Source organism: Arvicanthis niloticus, chromosome 2 (assembly GCF_011762505.2).
Source record: "Arvicanthis niloticus isolate mArvNil1 chromosome 2, mArvNil1.pat.X, whole genome shotgun sequence".
In the NCBI taxonomy this organism is placed as follows: domain Eukaryota; kingdom Metazoa; phylum Chordata; class Mammalia; order Rodentia; family Muridae; genus Arvicanthis; species Arvicanthis niloticus.
This window is the reverse complement of record NC_047659.1, coordinates 100,088,332-100,110,677: the sequence shown is the minus strand read 5'-3', so window position 1 is coordinate 100,110,677 and position 22,346 is coordinate 100,088,332. Positions and strand designations below refer to the sequence as shown.

Below are 22,346 nucleotides of genomic sequence, written 5' to 3'. Positions count from 1 at the left end.
GAAAAATTATAAAGGCCATTTTATGAAATATGTGTAGATTTTTCTGCCTTACAGAACTCGGAACTGAAAATAAGATTTCAGGCCTTCACATTCCAGGTGAAGGACACTTGCTGGATTACATTCCCCAAGCCTCACCCAAGGCAGGAAGGCATTCCTGACTACAGATAAAGATGTTATCACCTAGGTGGGGCCATAGCCCTATAGCCGGAAAAAGTGACTCTAGATCATTTGGGCTAGATTCTCTGAAATGTTCCACTGTTCTTGGTTACCCCTCCCTTGGTCTTCCCAGTGCTATGTTCAAAATTTGTAAAACAACCAATCATGTGTAAGCGCGCGAAAATGCCTTCCTCCCCCCACCCCATGCTATAAAAGACCCTTTAACCCACCACATGGGGCCAAAAACCCTGCTCTTGGAGCTAAAGAGCTTGTCGTTTTTGACCGCCGGCTCCTCCCCTAATAAACCTCTGCTGATTGCATCCAGGTATGGTTTCTTGTGATTTTTGGGTGGTCGCGATCCGGAGGCTTGAGGAAGGGTCTCCCGAGTATGGGGGGTCTTCACTGGGATCAGAAGTCTGATGCTCAGCAAGCTCTTCCCTTGTTGAGCGTCTCCCCGGGCCTCTTTACTGGGTCTTTTTTCTTTCCATTTTATTTTATGCAAATGGGTGTTTTACCTTCATGTATGTCTATGCATTCTACAGAAGCCAGAAGAAGGCATCAGACCCCCTGGGACTGGAAATGGTTGGATCTGCATGTGGGTGCTAGGAACTGAACGGGGTCCTCTCCAAGAGCACCCAATGCCCTTGACACTTAGCCATCTCTCCAACTCTCTTTACTAAGCATCAGGAAGAAACACAAATGGCAGCATCTGGGTATTAATGGGTCCACAATAGGAATAGTTTCGTTTTCTCAAAGGATCTAAAGATCCTGTAGTAACAGTCCAGCTGAAGGAGAGAACATTCTGGAATATTTAAGTCCCAGAAGTTCAGTGTTCATCAGTAAGCACTCAACCCTTCATACGCTTATTTCTTTCTTTGCCTCCTGTGTCTTCTCTCTCACACTTGCCCATTCACACGTACCTACCCAGAGTGACCAGGGACAGAAGTCACAGAAACTGGGAAAAACTGACACAGCACCTATAAGTCCATGATGCCAGCCTCTACTGTGGGTGAGATCCAAGAGTCTAGGGCTCTGGAGATAGGAGCAAAGAAAGCTGGGCTGGTGGGAGAGCTCCTTGGCAGCAGGAAATAGGGGTGGCCCATAGCAGGAGAGGGTTGAGAGAGGCAGACCCTGCAGAACGGGGGAGGGGGCTGTAGTTGTGGTTGCTGCCTTCTCTTCCACTGCAGATCCAGTGGTCAAGCCCAAGCTTGCCAGGTTCTATCTGCATGAGCTCGGCACTCCTCGGTGGGGATCGCCCACTCACTGTCTGGGAGCAGGTACAGTGAGTCAGTCAGCGACATTTCTTCAGTTCCAGCCTTACTCCACGCAGCGGTCAAAGTCCAGAATGGAGTCCAAAGGCTGTGGCTCGCACAGAGCTCGTGTCCTTACACTTGGCTTGTGAGGAATGCTTCCACCTAAACCACATGTGACCTTGAGCTGGCAACTCATCAGAAGGAAAGAGAGTTGTCCCAAGCAAGGCCTGAATGCTAGGGAATCAGACAACCAAAAGTCTTTATTTCCGTCCAGTAGTGGGAGGACTGATCTGGGTATATTTCCCTCAATATGGTCATTTAAATATTCGGTGGTTTTTACGATGCCTAGGAGACATCAGACCAAGTTGTCCCGTGAGTCCCAGGCACTTTCTCTAACAATCCTTTCTAGGGGTTGCACGGAGTCTTGCAGTTTCCAGTGACTGGTTCCAGGCATATGGAAAAACACGGTGCACACCGTGACTGTTTGGGTTGTAACAGCTCCCTCTGCAGATCTCCTGCCAAGCCTTACCCTGGTTTCTACACCCGCCCACCAGGCATATGGAGACTTGGCTAGAAATGGCTCCTTGGAAGCCCACATGGCCCAGTAGGACTTCACACCAAAGGTGTGAAAGCCTAGGATTCCTCTGCAGCTGGGCTAAGCAGGCTCCCTAATGACAGGCACACGGGTGCAGCTCTGGGCAGGTTCTTGAGGACTGACAGAGGCCTAGTGTCCAGCAGAAGTTGTTTTCAAGAAAGCACTGATCTCAGGGATAGAGAGATGACTCAGTAGCTAGGAGAATGCACTGTTCTTCCAGAGGACCCCAGTTGAATTCAGGGTTCACAACCACCTGTAACTCCCGCTCCAAGAGCTCCATCGTGCTCTTCTGGCCTCCACTGACACCTGCACTAACATGCACAGACTTATGCAGAATTAAACATAAAATCTTTTTTAAAAAAATGAAATCTCCCTCATCAATATTCCAACATGTGTGGGGAAGGGGATCCTGAACGCCTGCCTGAGGCTATATATACCCTGGGGTAATGGTTTCTGGTGGGATGGATCATGTTTTTCAGTGGTATAGTCATACACACAAACACACACACACACATAAAAGTAGGAGGAAGGTCATTAAAACAACAAAAAAGAGTTTAGTGAGAAAGGGAAGGTAATAAGCAAGGATAACAGGAAAATATAATGAAGTATATACATATCTCTATAGATAGATATGAAATTGTAAAAGAACACATATTAAGAAAAGGAAATAATAGGTCATTCGCTATTTAACGCCAATGAGCATAAGGCAGAGCTCTGCCTGTATGAGAGCAGAATGGACGCCTCTCTACAGTTGATAGGTACCAGGCGTTCTACAGAATGTGGCAATCCTCAAGTGAAATAGTACGTGTGTTGCAGTCCTCTCTCTCTCTCTCTCTCTCTCTCTCTCTCTCTCTCTCTCTCTCTCTCTCTCTCTCTCTCTCGTGTGTGTGTGTGTGTGTGTGTGTGTGTGTGTGTGTGTGTGTGTGTTTGTAACAGGGGAAGATCCTTAAATCCTAAGCATCTGCCTTTGGAGCACATCAAAGGAGAGAGGGAACCTCTCACAGCCCAAGGTGAGGATGAGGGACCTGGAATAAAGAGAGGAAGAGACTGGGGACAGATGAAACAAGATGTTTAGGGCTTTACAGGGTGCTGACATAGTAGGGGATTCCCATTCTCTTTGTGTTTCTAAATTCTGCACCCCTATGTTAAGGGAGTTCCCTCTTTAAAAAGCAGATTTTCTTTCACAATACAAACTGAAATGCCAGAAGCTTAAGTTCCTGGCTTTTCTACAGACCAGGGCTCCACCAGTCAGATAAACCCACGCTTACCCCTGCTGCCAAACAGTGAGAGGCCCATTGGCTGTCTCAAGGAAATAAGGCAGAAAACAATAGAGCAGATGACAGAGGTCATTCTCTACAGTGTATGCACATACACACACCACACAAATAAACAAATAAACACATCCAGGTATCCAGGTATCCAGGTATCCAGGTATCCAGGTATCCAGGTATCCAGGTATCCAGGTATCCAGGTATCCAGGTATCCAGGTATCCAGGTATCCAGGTAGGGAGATTGCTCTGTCACTGTGTTAGTCAAGAACGCAGAAATAGGGTTGGTTTAGTTTTTAGTTTTTAGTAGTAGTAGCAGTAGTAGTAGTAGATGCTTTGCCCGCATGCATGTATGAGCACTTCCCTCAGACTATAGAAGAGGGTGTTGGATCCCCTGGAGTTGCAGTCACAACAGAAGTTGTGAGCCACCATGTGAGTGTTGGTATTGAACCCAGGTCCTCTGGAAGAGGAGCCAGTGCTTTTAACCACTGAGCCATTTCTCTAGCCACTTTTTTTAATTTTTAAAAAGATTTATTTTAATTTGTGTGTGTGTGTGTGTGTGTGTGTGTGTGTGTGTGTGTGTGTGTGTAGCACATTCGTGAGTGTACCTGAGGAGACCAGAAGATGGTGTCGAATCCCCTGGAGCTGGAGTTATAGGTGTTTCTGAGCCTCCAGCTGTAGGTTCTGGGAACTGAACTTGGAACCTCTGGAAAACTAGTACATGCTCTTAACCTCTGAGCCATCTCTCCAGCCCCAGGTTATATTCATGATCCTATTAGACCTTGTAAATGCCAAGAAGAGTCTCACCAACCTATTCACAGAGACTGATCCTAAGAGTCTTTTTCTTTGAATTTTTTAAAACCAGATTTGTCTTATTTTTAAATAAAAAGCAATGTGTTATTCTACAGATATATTAATGTCTATATAATGGGAAAGCTAAAGTATGCATTCTAGAAAAAAAGGGTGGGCCCCTCAAGTGGTGAGGGATTGGTGCTCTTTTTAATGTCTAAATCAATTTGTGGAGCTGACAGGACAATTTATACTTTTCATTTTTATTTTTTTAGTTGAAATATCTTCATGTTACCTTATTTTATATGTGCAATAATGATTTTTTTAAAAAAAAGACATACTAAACAAGAAGCAGAAGGCTAGCTCTACTCTTCATTGGGTAAGACCCAGAGAGGACAAGAAGCCTAGCTTCTCAGGAGAAGATGGGTAAAAGTCCACCCCATCCCATCTGCAGCCCTCCAGTGGCTCCAAAGGTCACTACTGATGGGCTGAAAAGAGCATATTTGCAGCTCAAAAATGAAAGTCATTAAAAATTATGGTATGCTTATACAATGGAATATTACGCAGCAATAAAAAAGGGGATTAAAGACCCAGGCACAATTGCCTAATCTAATTTCCATGAAATTCCAGAAAAGGCAAAACTACGACAAAGGAAAGCAAGTACAGAAGAGGCTGGTGACAAAGAAGTAAGAGGGGACGTGGAAGGTGACATCCTGAACTTTACCAGTTAAAATTTGTTCAACTTTATTGTGATGATGTTTACCTTGGTCTGCACATTTATTCTATCTTGCCATATACTAAAAATGGGTGCATTTTATTGCATGCAAAGTCTATGGCTCCCAAAGTGTAACTTCAGAATGTTCACCATCCAAGGACGCCTGTCTCCATCTATCCTAATACGGACACAGGATGGTGTTTTTTTAAGCTACTTCTCAACTGTTCAGATTAATAAAGACACAATTTCTGTTTCTCTGCTCATTGCAGAAGAGTGAAGACTCTTTGTTGGCCAGCTATAGTCCCCCTCCCCGCTGAAACCAGCAGTCTCATTACGAAGCCCTACTGGTAGCTGGTCTCAAAGTCTGGATCCTCCTGTCTCTGCCTCCCAGGTGCTGGGATAACAGGCATACACCACGGTGCTCTCTGGCCTGCCACTCACTCTTTCTTTTCCTCCTTTTATTTCTTTCCTTCTTCATCTTCCGTCCCTCACGCCACTATGGGGTTTTACATGGAGCCTTGCCTGATTTGACCTCACTATGTAACTCAAGCTGGCCTAGAAATTTCAACAAACCATCCACCTTTTCCTCCCAAGTCCTTGAAGCCCTTGCCAGTGCGCTACCAGGCAGGCCTGGGCTCTGTGTTTCTTCTTTCTTTCTTTTTTTAAAATAACACTTCTAGTCATGCATTTCCTTTACCTATTTTTATTATGATCTTTTGTTTTCTTAGTTATTTCTTCATATTGAGGATATTAACCCTTTGCCTTCTGTATTGCAGCTCCTGTTCTGTAAGTGGTCTGCTCTGTGCTCTTGCGTGACTGTGAGTAACCTGTATTAATATTACTTTCATTATTTGTGCTCAGTAAAAATCCTTATCACAAGGATAAATGTTTTTTTCTGGACCTTATTAGAGATGGCTAAAGAGTTCACTGCCTAATTTTTCCAAACTCTGACTTTAAATTGTCCTTTGGCAGAGGAAGCCAGACTCAGCTGTGAAACACTGCTTCAGCTTTTGTCCACTTTCCCAGACAGTAGATTCTCACAACGAGTATGTCTATTTCTTAATTTCCAACTCTAATCCAATAAGGCAATGCCTGTTCTTGGGCCAGTAGTGTTCAACTAGTTTCACTATTGCAGTTTTATATTTCTTTTTAAATAATTTCCTATTCTCCCAGCCATGTCTTCCTCTTCTTCTTCTTCTTCCTCCTCCTCCTCCTCTTCCTCCTCTTCTAGTCCTCCTGAGAATATAATCGTATTGAAAATCAGGCAGAAACAGAACAAGAAAGACCCTGGCAGAATCTGCAGGATGGGCTCACCAGCAGAGTCCCTTAAAGGCCAGGCAGTGTTGCTGGGGTGGGGCCCACAGGCCCACAGCTGCCTGGGGCTGATAGGTGAAAAGGCGCCAGATAGGCTCATCAGTGGGACCCAGAGGGAAGGAGCTTCAGAAAGCAGTTGGGGGGCGGGGGGGGAGGGAAGGCAGAGTTTTGACCTGCTGGTACTAAGTGGGATGGAGAAGGGTAGAGGCAGGACACAGGTGCCTGTTCATAGCGTGGATACAGTTCTGCTGCCCACAACCCCAGGCAGCATCACACACACACACACACAGAGAGAGAGAGAGAGAGAGAGAGAGAGAGAGAGAGAGAGAGAGAGAGAGAGAGAGAGAGAACTGAAGCCTCTTTAACCTTGAGGAAGAAAGGCCCTGCCTGCCTCTGCCAGGGGATTCTGGGATGAGCAGGCCAGCCAGGGCAGCCTGCCCAGTTCTGCCTGCTCACAGAGCTCTGGCCTTGGCTGTATTGCTCTCTACCCAAACATCAGGGATTTCTGTCTCTTCCAGGCAACTCTATTCAGAGCATGCCTGGCACCTGGTGGGGCTGTTTCAGGACTGTCTCATCCATAAAGAAGTAGCCCAAACTAGCCCGGACCATTAGCCATCTTGAAAAGGGCAGGACTCAGTAGCTTCCTGATGTTACCATCACCAGCTTCCTTGACAAAGGCTTGAACCAGTGCTTGGTGTAAATACGAGACTGCATGCTCCTCCCCATCACAAACAATCCCAGCAAAAGTCCCCAAACTCACCCTGAATAGACAGACTAGACTTTGTCACCTGTCTGTCCCGGAAGAGGACAGACTTGACCTGTCTTGACGGGCTTCATGTTGGAATCACGTATGTGCCCAACAAAAACCTTCAGCTTCTGGGAAGGGGAAAGGGCTGGAAAGGAGGACACACCCATGTGTGCTGCCCCCAATACTGAAGCAACTCAAAAGGAGGCTCAAAATGCTTCCTTCATAGAAGACGCTACCTCTAGCATCTTGAGACTCATAGCCCATCTTTATTACATCTTTAGCATTTCCTGCCAACCCCAGGATTCAAATACCCCATGAGCCCCAGGTAAGGCCAACTACACAGGAAACATGTGTGGCCTCAACAGCCGACAAGGCCAAATTCCTACTGCATGTTCTGGCTTGTCCTTCACCATAAGCCACAAGCAAAACTCTATGTGAGAAAGGTCATGTAGTATTGTGTCTGGCAAACAATGTGGTGTTTTTACAGCCAAAAGGGCCTTGATGAACTGGCCTGCCCTTGAGCCCGCCCCAGCCCTACCACTGCCCCTGCCCCTGAGAGTCTAGAAGGCTTAGACAGAAAGGAACAATGAGGCAGCCATCACCTGGTGTGGGTCAGCCTAGAGCTCTGCAAAACAGTACCAGGAACAACCTCCCTATCTCTGCAAAACATGCATCCTCTCCGCTGGCCTGGCATTTTCTGATCACCCCACCTCATCAAGTAACACAGTGCCTCCTACTCGTGTACTCTGCTCTGATCGGCAGAACATTCTGGAAAGTCAAAGTGGAGAGGTTGGGGGCGCAAACCCAGGCCTGGCCTGAGTCTCAGGGATCTCCTGTAGACCACACCCGGAAAGCCGGCACCGCATGCCTGCCATTCAGTGACATTATTACTGTCATTAGTCATGTTTGTGAATCGGGCTCTCTTTAGTCTAACACTATATCTTGGCTCATTCTTGGACTGTTTGTTCATTTATTCATTCATTTATTTGTGATGGGGAGAGGTATGTGCCAGAGCACCTCTGTGTCAGAGGACAATTGTAGGAGTCAGTTCTCTCCTTCTACCATGTAGATCCCCAACTACATGGCCAGGACTTACGCCATCAGTCTTGGAAACAGACACCTTTGATCCACTGAGCCCTTTCAACAACCCTACTTTGTTCATTTATATAGGAAATATTAACAATACTTTGAGTCCTCAGCAACCCAACCCCCAAGTAGCCCAAAATAACCCCTGTGTTTCCTTTCCCTACTCTTTCAAATCATACACTTAATCTTATTGCCTTTAAAAACCCCAGAAGCACAGGCCTCAAATTTCACGTGGACACTCCTTTTTTCTCCACACACTGAAGCCTTCAGGTATCCATTGTAGCCTGCAGATCTCCTGAGGCTGCAGGCTTTTCTTTGGGAAGGATTGTGAAAGTACACACTGAGCTGTCTTTGCTTCTAAACAAGTTGTCTACATTTTTAGCTTTTGTTTTATGTGGTATGATACGCATGCGTGACTTGGAGTACACGTGGAAGTCAGAGGCCAGCCGACAGGAGTCGGTTCTTTTTTCTAGGATGTAGTTCTTGGGATCAAACGTAGGTTGCCAGGCTTGGCGTTTCTAAATGACCTCTGAACACACACTCACCTTGCAAGAAGTAATCTGAACGGTATCCAATGCCTTGTCGCCTTCGGGCCGGTGTGCCAGTTGAATGTCTCCTCGTACTTCCACTTCCCCTGGGTGACATGTTCCCTCTTGTGCTCAGTAGCTACAGTGCCTTAATCTTCTCCTCAGGACGGTGTGACTTCCAGACTGAGTTCTTGTTAGCAGTAAATGAGGCAAACAAGCAGGGGGTCAGTTAGAGCCGCGTCTGACTAATTTGTGCCATCCTAATTATCAGTGAGTTCCCTTTGGCCAAACTCATCTAAAAATTATATAATATAGGAAATCTAAATTGTACTTATCTATTCCATAATTACGTATTTAATTATAAATTAAGTATGCACTTCAAGCAAAGCCCAGACCAGAACATGGGAAAATTAAAACAGAAGGTTGGAAGTCACAGGTTGGCAATCTGCAATGGGCTGTTTATGTAGCACAAGGAACGTAAACTCATGAGAACCAAATTGGGTATTTCAGCCTTGAAATATGCATATTTTGTGGTATCTACAAAGAAAAAAAAATCTTCCCTTCAGCTTCTACCTTTGCTAGAGTCCTAGCATTGCTACATCACAAAACATAACAATTAATTCAAACATTGTATTTTCTCCTTAGGGCTGGAAGACCAACTTCTAAGATGGCTGACTCCCATGATGGCAAATGAGAGGTAGCTGGTATCCCACAGAGCACCAGTTTGGGAGGCAGTCAGGGTTGTTTTGTTTGAAAGGTTCGCTCTACATTAGCCCTAGCTATCTGGAACTCACTCAGTAGGCCAGGTTGGCCTCAAACTCGCCTGCCTCTCCCTCCCAGGTGCTGGAATTAAAAGTATGCACTACTGTGCTCTGTAGCAGTGGGAATTCCTTTACAGCAATTACCTTTCCCACAGAGGAAGCCTTCTGAGAGATAAGTACTCCCTTCAAGCTTAGGTGTGGACCAGGAAACTGAGTCACCTCTGACAGTGTCCATGCAGTAAGGCAGTTGAAGGCCCTTTAGGGAGGAACAGCCCGGGTTACACACGTGCGGAAAGAAGGTCAGAGACTCCACAACATTTTTCAGCAGTCAGTATCCTTTTCTAACGGCAGCCTTGCATGTTGGCGCTGTAGACAAGCAGTCTCCGTTATGCCCCGAGTGCCCACCTACATCCTGAGTCTCTGCCCATCTCTAACACCTGCTCATACTCTGCCCTAGTGACAGTCTGAGAAGTTCCTCTATGTTTCCATGACTTCATGTTCAAGAGCTTTGGAATCTAGCAGAACTGGGTCAGATCCAACTTGCTTATTAGTTAATAAACCTTATTTTATGTAATTTAATACTAAATACTTGAGTCTTTATCTGAAATGAAAAGGATACCTGATAGGATTGTTAAGTGTAACAAATAACATATTTGGGGGGGGGAGTGTCTGTCAATAACAGGTGTTAGCTAAGGTACAGATCTAAAGCTTACTGCTCATGAGAGTACCACCTGACTTAGCCAGTATCTAAAACCGAAGGCAAACATACGATAAAACACACAACTCTAGCCTTGGACAGAAACACCCAAGGAAACTATTATAAGAAGCTACTGAATAGCTGGAGAAATCATACTTAGCATGTTCGAGGCCTTGGGTTCTATCTCCTGCACCCCACCCCCAATGGGTGCTAGTAAAATTGCTCTTCCCCCCAGCACCCCAAGATTGAACCCAGGGCCTCTCACATGCCAGGCACACACTCTAATCATACCCTCAAACCAGAAGCGCTCTGTTGAATTGCCTCAAATATGAAATCACCAATATATTGATGAGAACAGATAACAAATTGGGTATGAGTGGCCAGAGCTACACACGTTAGCACGTTTCCTTTTGCTGCCACGTCAAGCAAAAGGAAAATAACGTGTATGAGACTACATGAAATATAAGATCATTTGCATATGGCCTAAAAACATGCAAAATGGGGTTGTACATGCCTTAAGGGTATGTGCTTGTGTGCAGTTAAAAACAGGAAGAAAGCATCCAAACTCTGAACCCACAAGCTGAGAAGTGGACACCAACATGTTTGTCATTTAATCATCTTACAACCGTGCAACCTTTAAAAGCTTTTAATTATTAGTGTGTGTTTGATGTGTGTACGTGGGTGCACACATGTGAAAAGCAGAAAGCCATGATGTGGACTCAGTCTCTCCTTCCTTCTTTACTTGAGTTCCAGGGCTCAAACTCCAGTCAAACACCTTTACCCACTAAAGCATCCCACTGGCTCCGTAAAGTTTTTTTAGTTATGCAACTTTGAAAAAGAATTCAAATTCCTAAGCTGAAACACTGCTGGCATGTGATGGGTTCCTTTTGTGTGTTCTTCCCATGCAATGACTTCATTGCATTTTGCAACTCTATGCAGGTTTAGGTAAAATATTGAGCAACAAGTTACAAACATGATCATATGAAAATAGTGAAATTGGGGGCTGGTGAGATGGCTCAGCGGTTAAGAGCACTGACTGCTCTTCTGGAGGTCATGAGTTCAAATCCCAGCAACCACATAATGGCTCACAACCATTCATAATGAGATCTAATGCCTTTGTATGAGAGAGTGGGGCCTGGAGCAAGAGGGAGAAGGGAAGGAGGAAAAAAGAAGAAGAAAATGGTGAAATAAATGTTTCCAGTGTGTAGAAACAAGGTATTCATTATTTTATTTAATTTTTTGTTATTGCTTGGGTAGGTTTTGTGTTTGGCTGCTAGAGATTGACCCCCTACATGCTAAGCACATGCTTCATGGCTTACTTATATCCAAGCCTGATGTATCAACTCTTTATACCTTCTTTATGGATGAGATGTTTGACAGCAAGTTGTTACTTTATCTTTTGGGCTTTTGTTTTGCTTTGCTAGGTTTTGCTCTTGTGAAACAGGATCTCATTCTGCAGCCCATGCTGGCCTGGAATTCACAACAATCCTCCTGGCTCCATCTTCGCTGTTCCAGAATTACCGGGGTGAGCCACCACACACCCATATTCAGTATATAGCACAAGGCCCAATGGAAAGCAGAACCTACTTATCCCTGGTATTTACTGAACTGGCCCTCACTCCATCCTTAAGACCGAGAACTGTGTTCCCACTACCACACAGCTCAAACAAGCTTGCAATTGGGGTCATGAAAGTACTTAAGGCCAATTACCTGGATCTGAACCAAGGGAGCTGCAGTAAATGTTGAGAACAGTGACCCTTTCTGAAGGTGATAAATCAAATCTGTAGTTATGCCAGTGGTCACACAGTAACAGCAGATGGAGCTTTGAAAGTGCTGATTTAAAAGCAAGTCACGCCAACATACATTCCTGGTTCCATTTAGCCAAGCATGCCTGATGGACTCTAACCAGAAGTCCTGATGTCCTCCATCTAGGCTGCTAATTTCAGGATTCTCAGCCCTGCAAGAATACTGAGTCCCCACGAGAGGTTTAAGCATCTTGACACACAGGCTTTACCTAGGGAGAATCATAGGTCTCTTCCAGAGACCTATGTTCAAACATCAAGGTGAGTCCAATGCACAGCCCTGGCTGAGAACCACTGGACCTTTCTGTCTGCTCTGGAGAATGAGGGTCCCAAATAAAGGACACCAACAGTGAGCTCAAGCTGCCATTCCTTCTTATGGCTTGAAGTTTCTACAATTTAAGTTAATCAAGGATTCAAACACCATGGAGAGATTGCAAGCTTAGGAGTGTCACAGAAAACCCTGGGGGCTGACACCTGTGTATCTGCTCTCCTTATAATCATCAGTAGAATTTCAGATCCACCCAACAAGGAAACCACATCCCAGGTCAGAGTGTGACAAAGAAGACTGTCACCTAATAGTTGTGGGAGGAATGAGAAAAATAGAAACCCAATTACAAATTCACCTTATTGATTAGTGATCCAGGCAAGATTCACCCACAGATAGTGAAGTCACTTGGTACAGGATGGACATGTGATATGTCTGAGGATCACCAGTCTGCTGATCACCAGATAACACACAATTCCACAGAGCATGAAGCACAGTGACTGGGATGGGGGGTGAATCGGGGATCCCATCAGGTACCAGCTGTGTGGTCTGAGAAGCTGTGGCAGCTCAGCTTCAACCTCTGCCTGCTGTGCTCTGCTGGTGGTCTTGGACCCCTTCCAAGCTTGTTTGTCAATGGCTGCAGGTTTGCACTGTCGGGAGAGAGCTGTTTGGACTGGAGAGAGGAGAGGAACTCCCTCCAGGTCTGCTTCCTCTTCTGGAAAGGTAATCTCGAATTTCTTCACTCAGTGGTTTCTTCTCATATGCTCAGCTCCCATGTACAGTTCTTTGGCTCTCACAGAAATGGCCAGTCCTCACAGTGCTAGACCTCACCAGTCACTAGAACTCTGTTCTTGGCAGTCTTGCACCCCACCCCACCCCCAAAAAAAACCCCTCATCTATAAGACTCTTTCACAAGGACACAGCACACAAATTAGTCATTGACCAGTCCTCAGAGGCACAAGGCTTCTCCTGTTGGCAACTCTATCCTTTCTTTCCTCCTACCTTCTCATTGCTATCACTGGTGCCTCAGAGTCCCTCACTGTCTCTCAGTTGCCTGGTTAACTCTTCACACTTACTCAACAACTAAAATTCAAAATCTAAATTCTCTGTTGAAATAAGTATTATTTGGGGGTGTGGAACAATGCTTCAGTGGGTGAAGTGCTCCCATGCAAGTGAGGGAACCAGAGATCTTTAGCTCTCAAGTAAATGTGAGGTAGGCTTAGAAGACCACCTGTAATTCCAACTCTCCAAGATGGAAAGAGGGGATCCCTAGAACAAGCTAGCTAACAAAACCAGACAATATGACAAATGTTGTATTGAACTGAGAGAAGCTGCCTCAACAGATAAGGTAGAGAGTAATTGAGGAAAGCACCTATACAATTTAAACTGATTTCTATCTTCTAACTGGATCCTGATGCAGATTAATACCAGGAGTGGGGTGCATACCCACCCTCTAACTTATACATACACCTGAGTAAGGTATATGTACTAGTTCCTACTCATTAGAACTCAGTGGTACAATCAAACTTGCTATTACTAATGAGATATCTGGTGGCTTTGGGTACTTATATGGAGATGGTAATCACATGTTGAAGATCGAACCAAAAAGAAAGAAAGAAAGAAAGAAAGAAAGAAAGAAAGAAAGAAAGAAAGAGAGAGAGAGAGAGAGGGGAAGGAAGGAAGGAAGGAAGGAAGGAAGGAAGGAAGAAAGAAAGAAAGAAAGAAAGAAAGAAAGAAAGAAAGAAAGAAAGGGCGAGCCTGTCTTTGCACCCTGGTCACTCTAGAGCTGTTATAACAGATTGGGATTTCTTGTGCTGGGGAGAGAAATAAACTATCTTCATTACTTCGTATCATTCACAGCTCAACCTAAACTTAAACTGAGGCAATACAAGCTCAGACTTGAGATGAAGCTAACAGTTCAGAAAACCTGCTTGTCACATCACACAGTCAAGGTAAGATGCCCGGAGAATCACATAATACGCCTAGTAGACTAAGTACTAGTAGACTTGTCAGGAGAATTGCAAAACCAGACAAGCTTGTAATCTCAGTAGCTGGGAAGCTGAGACACAAGACCACAAGAGCAACCTGAGTTACACAGCAAAACTACAGGAGGAGGAAGAGGAAAGCGAGAAGAAGGAAATGAAGGCAGCAGCAGCTGCTGCAAAAAGCCTGTTCAGAGAGTAGCATCAGCTCATAAACATGACGGAAAGGGCTGAGGTCATTGCCCAGATCACATGCATCATTTTATTTAATCCTCATGAAAACCCTGAGATGTAAGTGTTGCCATCATCTCCCACCTTTAGCTGAGCAACCAACACTTCAATGAATGAGTTAGCCTCCCAGGCCACCCAACTGGAAGTGCTAGAGCTGGAGAGTGAGCCCAGACATGTTGGGTCCCAAAGCCTGTGCTTCTCAGCCTACTGCTGCACAGGGGAGACATGCCACTGACAGTGAGATCGCTACTTCCACAGGAAGTACAACGCTATTCTCTACTGTAGATGGTGTGTCTATGTACGAAGAGATAGATCCATCTAAAACAGTGGTCCTTAACCTGTAGGTCAAGATCCCTCTGGGGTTGAATGGCCCTTTTACAAGGGTCACCTAAGATCTTCAGAAAACACAGACATTTTCATTATGATTCATAACAGTAACAACATTACAGTTAAGTAGCAACAAAAATAATTTTGGGGTTTAGGGTCACCACATAAGGAACTGTGTTAAACAGTCACATCATTAGGAAGGTTGAGAACCACTGCTCTAAAGGAAAACCAGATTCTAAACACAAGCACTACTTACCCACTCTCTGCTCCCATGTTGATTCAAGTCTCAGAATGCTGGTGAGGTTCAACACATGGGCCAATGGGGAGCTTGCCAGGAGCCAAGATGTCAGGCAAAAGAAAATTACCTTTATTCCAGATCAATAGGGTGTATGTAAGACCCACCCTGGGACTGTTCGACTAATATTGATTAATATTCCCAGGAGATGGCCCCCCAAACATTTTAATTGAAATTAAACTTAATAAAGGTTCCTAGAACAACCCAGAAGTCAATGGGTACATGTTTTCAGGCCGGAGGACATTCTCCAATGGTTCTCTACGCAGTATCGGCTCTCTCTGGGACCCTCAAGGGTCTATTGTCCTTCACACTAAACTACAAATTACTAGTTCACTTGAGGAACTGAACTGGGAACCCAGCTGCCAGCCGTTATTGTGCAAAGCAGGACACAGTGAGTTGAAAATTATATTTTTCCAATTAGCACAGTGGGAAACACTGTGAAGCATTCAGCTCCAGCCTGCAATTAGAGAACATTTGCTTCCAGAAATAGAATGAATGGAAGTGGAGACCTGCTATCTAGGTCTTCAGCAATAATATCCCAGGCAGGGAGACCTGCTACCATTTCCCAGCAAATAACAATCTCACTGTTTTTTTTTTAAAAAAAAAAAAAAGCATTCTGCGCTGCACCACAGTGTACTCAGCAGGGACCAAGCACTCAACACCAACCCTGGCTATAACAGCCCAGTCTTCTGGAAGGCAAGTACTACCAGTGAGCAGCCTGTGTTTCATTTCACATCCACAAATATACCCCATCACAAAAGTAGGTTTGGTAGTAGCATCTTCACCGTCTCCACTGATGTCCAGCTACCTGACCCTTCTCAACCTTCTCTGAGTTTTCTTGTCTCTCATACGAAACAGCAAACGTTTAGGAGATGATGAAGAGATGGCTCAGTGGGCAAAGCACTTGCTGCACAAGCCTGAGTTCTGAGTTCTATTCCCAGTGCCCACATATGAGCCAAGCATGGCAATGCGTGCCTAACGCCGCCACTTGGAAGAGGTACACACAGGTACATCCCCGGGGCTTGCTGGTCAGCCAACCTCATCGAAACAGCAAACTTCAAATTCTGAGAGACCCTGACTCAAAAAGCAAGTTTGAAGGCAATAGAGGTAGACACCTAGGGACCTCTGATCTCCATACATGCACACATGTGCAAGTGCACACATGCACAGATAAAGAAGAAACAAAACAAAACAAAACAAAACAAACAAAAAAAAAAAGCAGAAGTTTAAAGAATGTAGGTTGTTTAGACCAGGTGAAGATTGAGGCAGATCGGCATAGAATAGAGTGGATGCAGTGACTTTATTAAGAAGGGCAAAGCACTAAATGCGGTTTTAGTGAAAGCAGGGGAAGAGCGTGGGTAATTAAGATGTGTGCATTGAGAAACCCTGTCTCGAAAAACAAAAAAAACAAAAAAAAAAAAAAACCAAAAATAAGATGTGTGCAAACATCCTATGTTACAGAAGAGGGAGGGATCAGCAGCCCAGGCACTCCATAACGTGAGGTTTTACAGGGAACACCAGGGCATTTACTGAGCAAGTCATAGCATGCTACCTTTGCTCTGCAGGCAGCTTTATACTGCCTAGAGGTGAAAGAGTGAGGCAGAGGAGAGCAAATGCCTTTATTTGCTGCCAAGCGGGTAATAAAGATTGAAAGCCTGGCTTGGCCCAGAGTGGCCCAGCTTGCAACACGTAAGGCCACTTGCAAATGAGCAGTGGCAGGATCGTGCAGCTTTTGTCTCTTAGGACAGGAGGCTTACCAGTGACTCAGGGCCGACATTCATTCTAGGAATGAAGCCATCTGACTTCTAGACTCCAAGGGGGTTAACCAAGGATAAACTGCTCAGGGGTGAGAGAGAGGGAATGGAAGGGGTTAGAGGTGAGTCAACCAAAACTAAGAATGTGTGGGAAGCCCTATGCAAACCGTTTGCTTTGTATGCTACGAGTTTTATTTTTTGTTTGTTTGATGTTGTTGTTTTGTTTTGTTTTGAGACAGGGTTTCTCTGTGTAACCCTTGGCGGTCCTGGAACTCTGTAGATCAGGTTGGCCTCAAACTCAGAGATCCACCTGCCTCTGCCTCAATTACTGGGATTAAAGGCTTGTGTCACCAAAACCCAGCCTTAAAATATTTTTAAATTGAAACAGTTACATTACTCCCCTCCTCCCTCCAGCCCCTCTTATGGCTCCCAATTCTCAAGCTGATAGCCTGTTTTTATTTGATTATTGATGTGATGTGTGTATGTGTGTGCATGTACATACACAAATATATAAATGCATCCTGCTGAGTCTTTTTTTGTTGTTTGAGTGTATATAATTTCAGGGCTCATCATTCTGCATCAGACAGTTCATTCCTGGAGGGTCTAATCCTCCTTCTCTTCCAGCAGTCAATAGTTACTCGTAGTTCTTTGTCTAGAGAGTGTGACAAAACTGAAATTGTCCATTGATATTTCCATTGTTCTAGTCTTTTGTATATAATCATTTCTAAGAAACGCTATTTCGCAGTAGACTTCCTGGAATTCTGGCTCTTACAACCTTTCCACCCCCTCTTCTGCAATGTCCCCTGAGTCACAGATGCAGGAGCTGTGGTGTGGCTGTATTCACTGGGGCCCCGGTTTCTCGCATTCTCTTGATCTCTGTATGTGTCCAGTCGTGGTTTTGTTATGGTTGCCTTTTACTGTAAAAAGAGGCTTCTTTGATGAGGAATGTGAGCTCCACTTCCCTGTGGGTAAAGGATGGAATTGAGAATGTAGTAAAGAATTGTGCTGGTCTAGCAAACTGATGATAGTAGATTCTCTTTTAAGATTTCTGAGCACACTAGGCCCTGGAGGCTGGCTAGGTATAATTTTTATAGAAAAGTTTGAATGGAGACAGCTGGCATAGATGTTGAATAATGCTACTCCTACAAACCATGGGTTATTAAATAATAATTCAGGGCCAACTCAAGCTATCTCATTATGAGTTGTCACTCAGAGGCCACAGCAGTACAAACTATGGCTGTTGCTCCTGACTACCCTCTAGAGCTCACCCAGTGCTGAAGACACTATATACTTCAGTTGTAGAGCATCAAGCTGGGACTGACCTGGCAATGCCTTTTCCTGGCTGTTTTCATACTGTTAGTAGGTGCAGTGCAGCCCACTGGAAAAGTCATCACTCTTCTTCCACAGCCAGACCGTGGGCGTGGCAACACCAATCTGTCAGGCAAGATGTGCCTATTGGTGCATCAGTAGTGTGAGGATTATGGAAGTTTTTAAGCATCCACTTTCTGTATTGTGGTTCACAATACAGGAGGGACAATTAATGCTTGATACTGTACACTTGCCCAAGAACCTATGACCTAAGAGGTCATTGACCCAAGGTAGGAATCTCCTACTGTTATTCAAGTCACGGACAAGTTGTCAAAATGCCTTCTAAACATTTGGCTGAAACCCATAGATCTGTGCTACGCTCAACCTTGATTGGTGAAGCTATTTTTGCAGTGGACAGCAGTTAATGCAGAGATTCACGATTAGTCAAAACGCTAAAAATAAATAACTGTTAAGTTTTCTGCTCTAAATGAGACATCGATTTCACCTCCGAACCCACCCAAGGCTCAGAGAACATAGAGTTGGAGGGTGGAGAAGAGTGCTGTAAAATGCTGTCTTCTGCACACGACACTGCACATGAGTTCCCAGTACTGTGGCTACCTGCAAAGTGCCACTCAACACTCCAGCATGAATATGGGAAGGGGCATGAGGCTCCACCCCTAGCTAAGGGGTGCCTGGCAGTTGGTAGCTACTAAGAAAGGGAGAGTCATTTTCTCCCCAAGTGATATAGCCACTGATAAGTTGTCCGTGATCCAGTATATAACCCCACACCCATGCACAGGCAAGCAACTGTTGTTAAACCCAGTGGGTTACTCTTTAAGGAGACAGGAGACTAGGAGGGTGTGCTGTAAAGAGGGCCTACAGAATAAATAGGAGAAGGGAATGGCATTTGTGTGCATATGGTCAAAATGCATTATAAACACGAGTGGAACTGTCAAAGGATGAGTATTTTTTTAAAACAGCTTCATTTGTCAGATCGATCCCACAAATTAGTGTGTCGGTACATAGCTGTGTGGATGTCATTCTTTAGAAGGCATGCAGGCATTCCCTTGGGTGATGCGTCTGGGAAGGGGAATGCAACGAAGCTCTCTCATTCTTTCCTATACCTAACTGTTGAAAAGAAATTCAGTGTAAACATGGAGCATATTCTTCATCCTGTGCATGTGGGGTGTGTGTGTGTGTGTGTGTGTGTGTGTTGGGGGAGTGCTCACCTGCGTGTGCGCATGTTCATGCCAGAGGTTGACTTCAGCTATCTTCCTTTGTTTCCCTCTGACTTATCTTCCTGAGACAGGTCCTTGCCACCTAGTGCTGTTGTTGGTCTAGCTGCCAGCAAGCCCAAGACCTTCCTGTCTCCACCCTCAGCGCCAGGTTTACAGGCATACAGCAGCCTACCCAATTTTTTTAATTTATTAATTTCATGGGAGCAAGGTCCACACATGCCATGGTACATATGTGGAGGTCAGAAGATGACTTGTGGGAGTTGGTTCTCTTCATCTGTCATGTGTGTGCCAGGCATCAGGGTATCACGCTTAGGTCATCAGGATTGGCTACAAATACCCTTTTCCACTAAGTCATCTTGCCAGGTTTTTTTTTTTTTTTAACTCTTTAAAAAAATATTTAAGTTTTTAATTCAGTGTGTGTGTGTGTGTGTGTGTGTGTGTGTGTGTGTGTGTAGGTCAGAGGTTAACTTTGTGGAATTGGTTTCCTCTGTTCACTTTTATGTGGGCTGTAAGTACTGGACTAAGGCCTACAGGCTTCCCTGACACACAGCTTTACCCACTGAGCCATCTTACCTGCCCCACGTGCTTTCATGTCAGCCATCTTATCCACTGACCCACCAAACTGCTGTACCTACGTTTTCACTTAAAAAAATAAAATATCACTAACCTATGAATACCTTAAGAATTCCTAGAAAATCAGATTGAAAGCTTTGTGTTTGCTCTCCTGGCAATGGTCACCAGAACGATCACAGAGACAAGTGGAAGGAGATGCATCGGTGCTCTGCAAATGTTACTGGAGACAGAAACAGACTTGCACCCTGAAGAGTTAATGCTAAGCTGGCCCCTAGAAGGCTCGGAAGTTGGAGACCCAGAGCTGGGATGTACCTCTGTTGGTACATGTAGAAAGCTCTGAGTTTAATCCACCCCAGCACCATATACACCAGGTGTAGTGCTTGCCTGTCTTCCCGGTAGGTAGAGGTGGGAGGGTCAGAAGCACAAGGTCATCCTCAACTACATAAATAATTTGAGCCCAGCCTGAGTCACAAAACCCTGGGGAAATGGGGAGAGAAAGAAAAGAAATCCTATGTAATTGGAAGAAAACTAAGCACAATGCATTAATACACTGTAAAACACTGGAATATTGACATGGTTTTGGGGTCAGCTTCCAACATTTTACCCGTTGCGCTTTACTGTGCCATGTCTATAAGATCACTTATTACTAAGTTCGGACAGTGTCATTCCGTCTGGGACATGTGCATTCTTGTCATCACAATCCCATCCTTTTTTTCTTGTTAAATTTACCATCACTAAGTCCCCCTGGTTGTCCATACATAATCTCTCAAATGGCAGCCCCAGATGCAAGTAGTGATACATGCCTGTTATCCTGGTGCTGGGGAGACAGTGGCAGAGGAGACCTCAAGCAGGTCTGCACTACATACCAAGACTTTGGACTCAAAAACACAAAACAAAACATCTAAACCAACCAAACAAGAACAACCCCTCCACAAACTCCCGCAGCAAGCATCTATCTAGTCATGTGTGATTTGCCTCCTGCAGTGACACAATAAGTGTCCCATTCATTCCTGCCACAGTACTTTCAACTTACTCTCCACTTCAGCTAAACAATGTGCAAGATCTCCACGTATGACAGCAGAGTTATACAAGATACCATCTTAATAGAAGCTATTAGGATTGAAGTAATACTGTCCATAGGCTGGATTGAGTTGTGTCTAATGTTAAAAACAATTTCCATTCAAGCCTGAGGAAAGCCCAACAGCAGTCAAAGTTGGCCTAGTATTTCTACCTTGGGAAGAGGTAAAGCAGCCAAAAATCTTTGTCATTCTCCAATGAAGCAACACACAGAGCACAGTCATCTGCAGACTTTGGAAGCTGAGCTGGACCACTGATCATGAGTAACTGGTATTTTCTAAATGTGATTTTCAGACTCAAGACCTAGCATTGAAGTTTGCACTTTACGCAATGACTCACATATCAGACTGACTGACGTGTGAACCAGGTTGTTGACCAGTATTTACCTAAACCACAGCAACAGAAATCCACAATCGGCCAAACAAAGCAAAAGCTGCCTATGCTGAAAACAGAGGTTAGACTGTGTGGTGACCAGCTAAGCAGTTGGACTTTCATCCTTCTGAATTTTCCTATGGGATCCCCAAGTAAACAGCCAACTAGAACCGGCCTACATCAGGTTTCTTTAATCTCAGAGGTGCTATATAATGTTCATGACATTTCTGGTCAGTAGCATCTACTAACTTTAATAATCACAGATGTATCCCAGTAAGTTTACATGTGTGAGACCCAAAGAAAAATCACCCCAGTTGAGAACCACTGGAGCTGAAAACCAGATGCCTCCCAATATAACTAAACATACAAAAAGGACTAATTAGTAATGTGTTTATGCAGGAGTAAATACCAAAACAACCAATCTGGAGGTAGCTACTCAGGAAAGGAAAATGGCCACAACAGACCTCAATCTTTTACTAAAAATCTTACTGCTGGCTCTAATATAAAACGACCTTAATTTTTAAGAAAACATCTATAACAACTAAAGACTAGTGCTCTTACTAGCACATGCCCAGCCTCTATGGTGTCACCTCTGACCTCTAGGGGCTCCTCTCCTCCTATTTGCTCTGAGTACATCCTAAGCTAGGAAAAATTGAAGAAAGCACTGTGCTGTCATCACAACACTGTGGAAGAGCGTGGATGTTCATGCCATAGATCAGTCATGTGAATGAAGGCCAGAACCAGTTCTCAGCACCTCTTTCTAACCCTCAGATCCAGATTTAACACTCGGGTCCATCTTCCCAATTCTACTGGCAGCCAGCCTAAGCCTCCAGATGCTTATTCTCTGCCAATACACACCAAGCACTGAAGAGCTCCAATCTTAGGGTAAGACCTGCCAGTGTTCCTGAGGACTAAGTGCCAACTGCTCAGTGCCTGTGGCAAGTGGAAACATTTACTGAAAACTCTCGGGTGGACAACCTTCTTGGACATAGCCTTCTCCTGGCTTAGTCATGAGTTTGATTATAATACTTTGAAACTAAAAATGTCAAAAGCATTGTCCAGTAATTCTCAGGATAGAAGCCATCAACATCAAGTTGTTCTGTGGGGCAACATCAGGGGATCACAGTAGACAGTGAGGAGCTTGAACTTGGATAGCACCTTCATTTGGAAAGGTACACACATCCTAAGAATGTCATAAGGCTGAAAGATCAGG

At 44.6% G+C, this 22,346-nt stretch overlaps 1 long non-coding RNA gene across 2 annotated transcripts; it reads right to left on the bottom strand.

Annotated features, from left to right (window-relative positions):
• Positions 1-2,538: 2,538 nt before the first annotated feature.
• Positions 2,539-15,146, bottom strand: LOC117704047 (uncharacterized). 2 transcript variants are annotated; one of them, XR_004606209.2, is made up of 4 exons: positions 14,773-15,146; positions 9,357-9,468; positions 8,470-8,641; positions 2,539-3,527 (listed from the first exon to the last, which is right to left on the bottom strand). It is a non-coding gene; the product is annotated as an uncharacterized LOC117704047 (long non-coding RNA). The 2 variants fall into 2 exon arrangements; XR_004606208.2 differs by lacking the exon at positions 9,357-9,468 and having other exon boundaries at positions 14,773-15,140.
• Between the last annotated feature and the right edge of the window lie 7,200 nt (positions 15,147-22,346).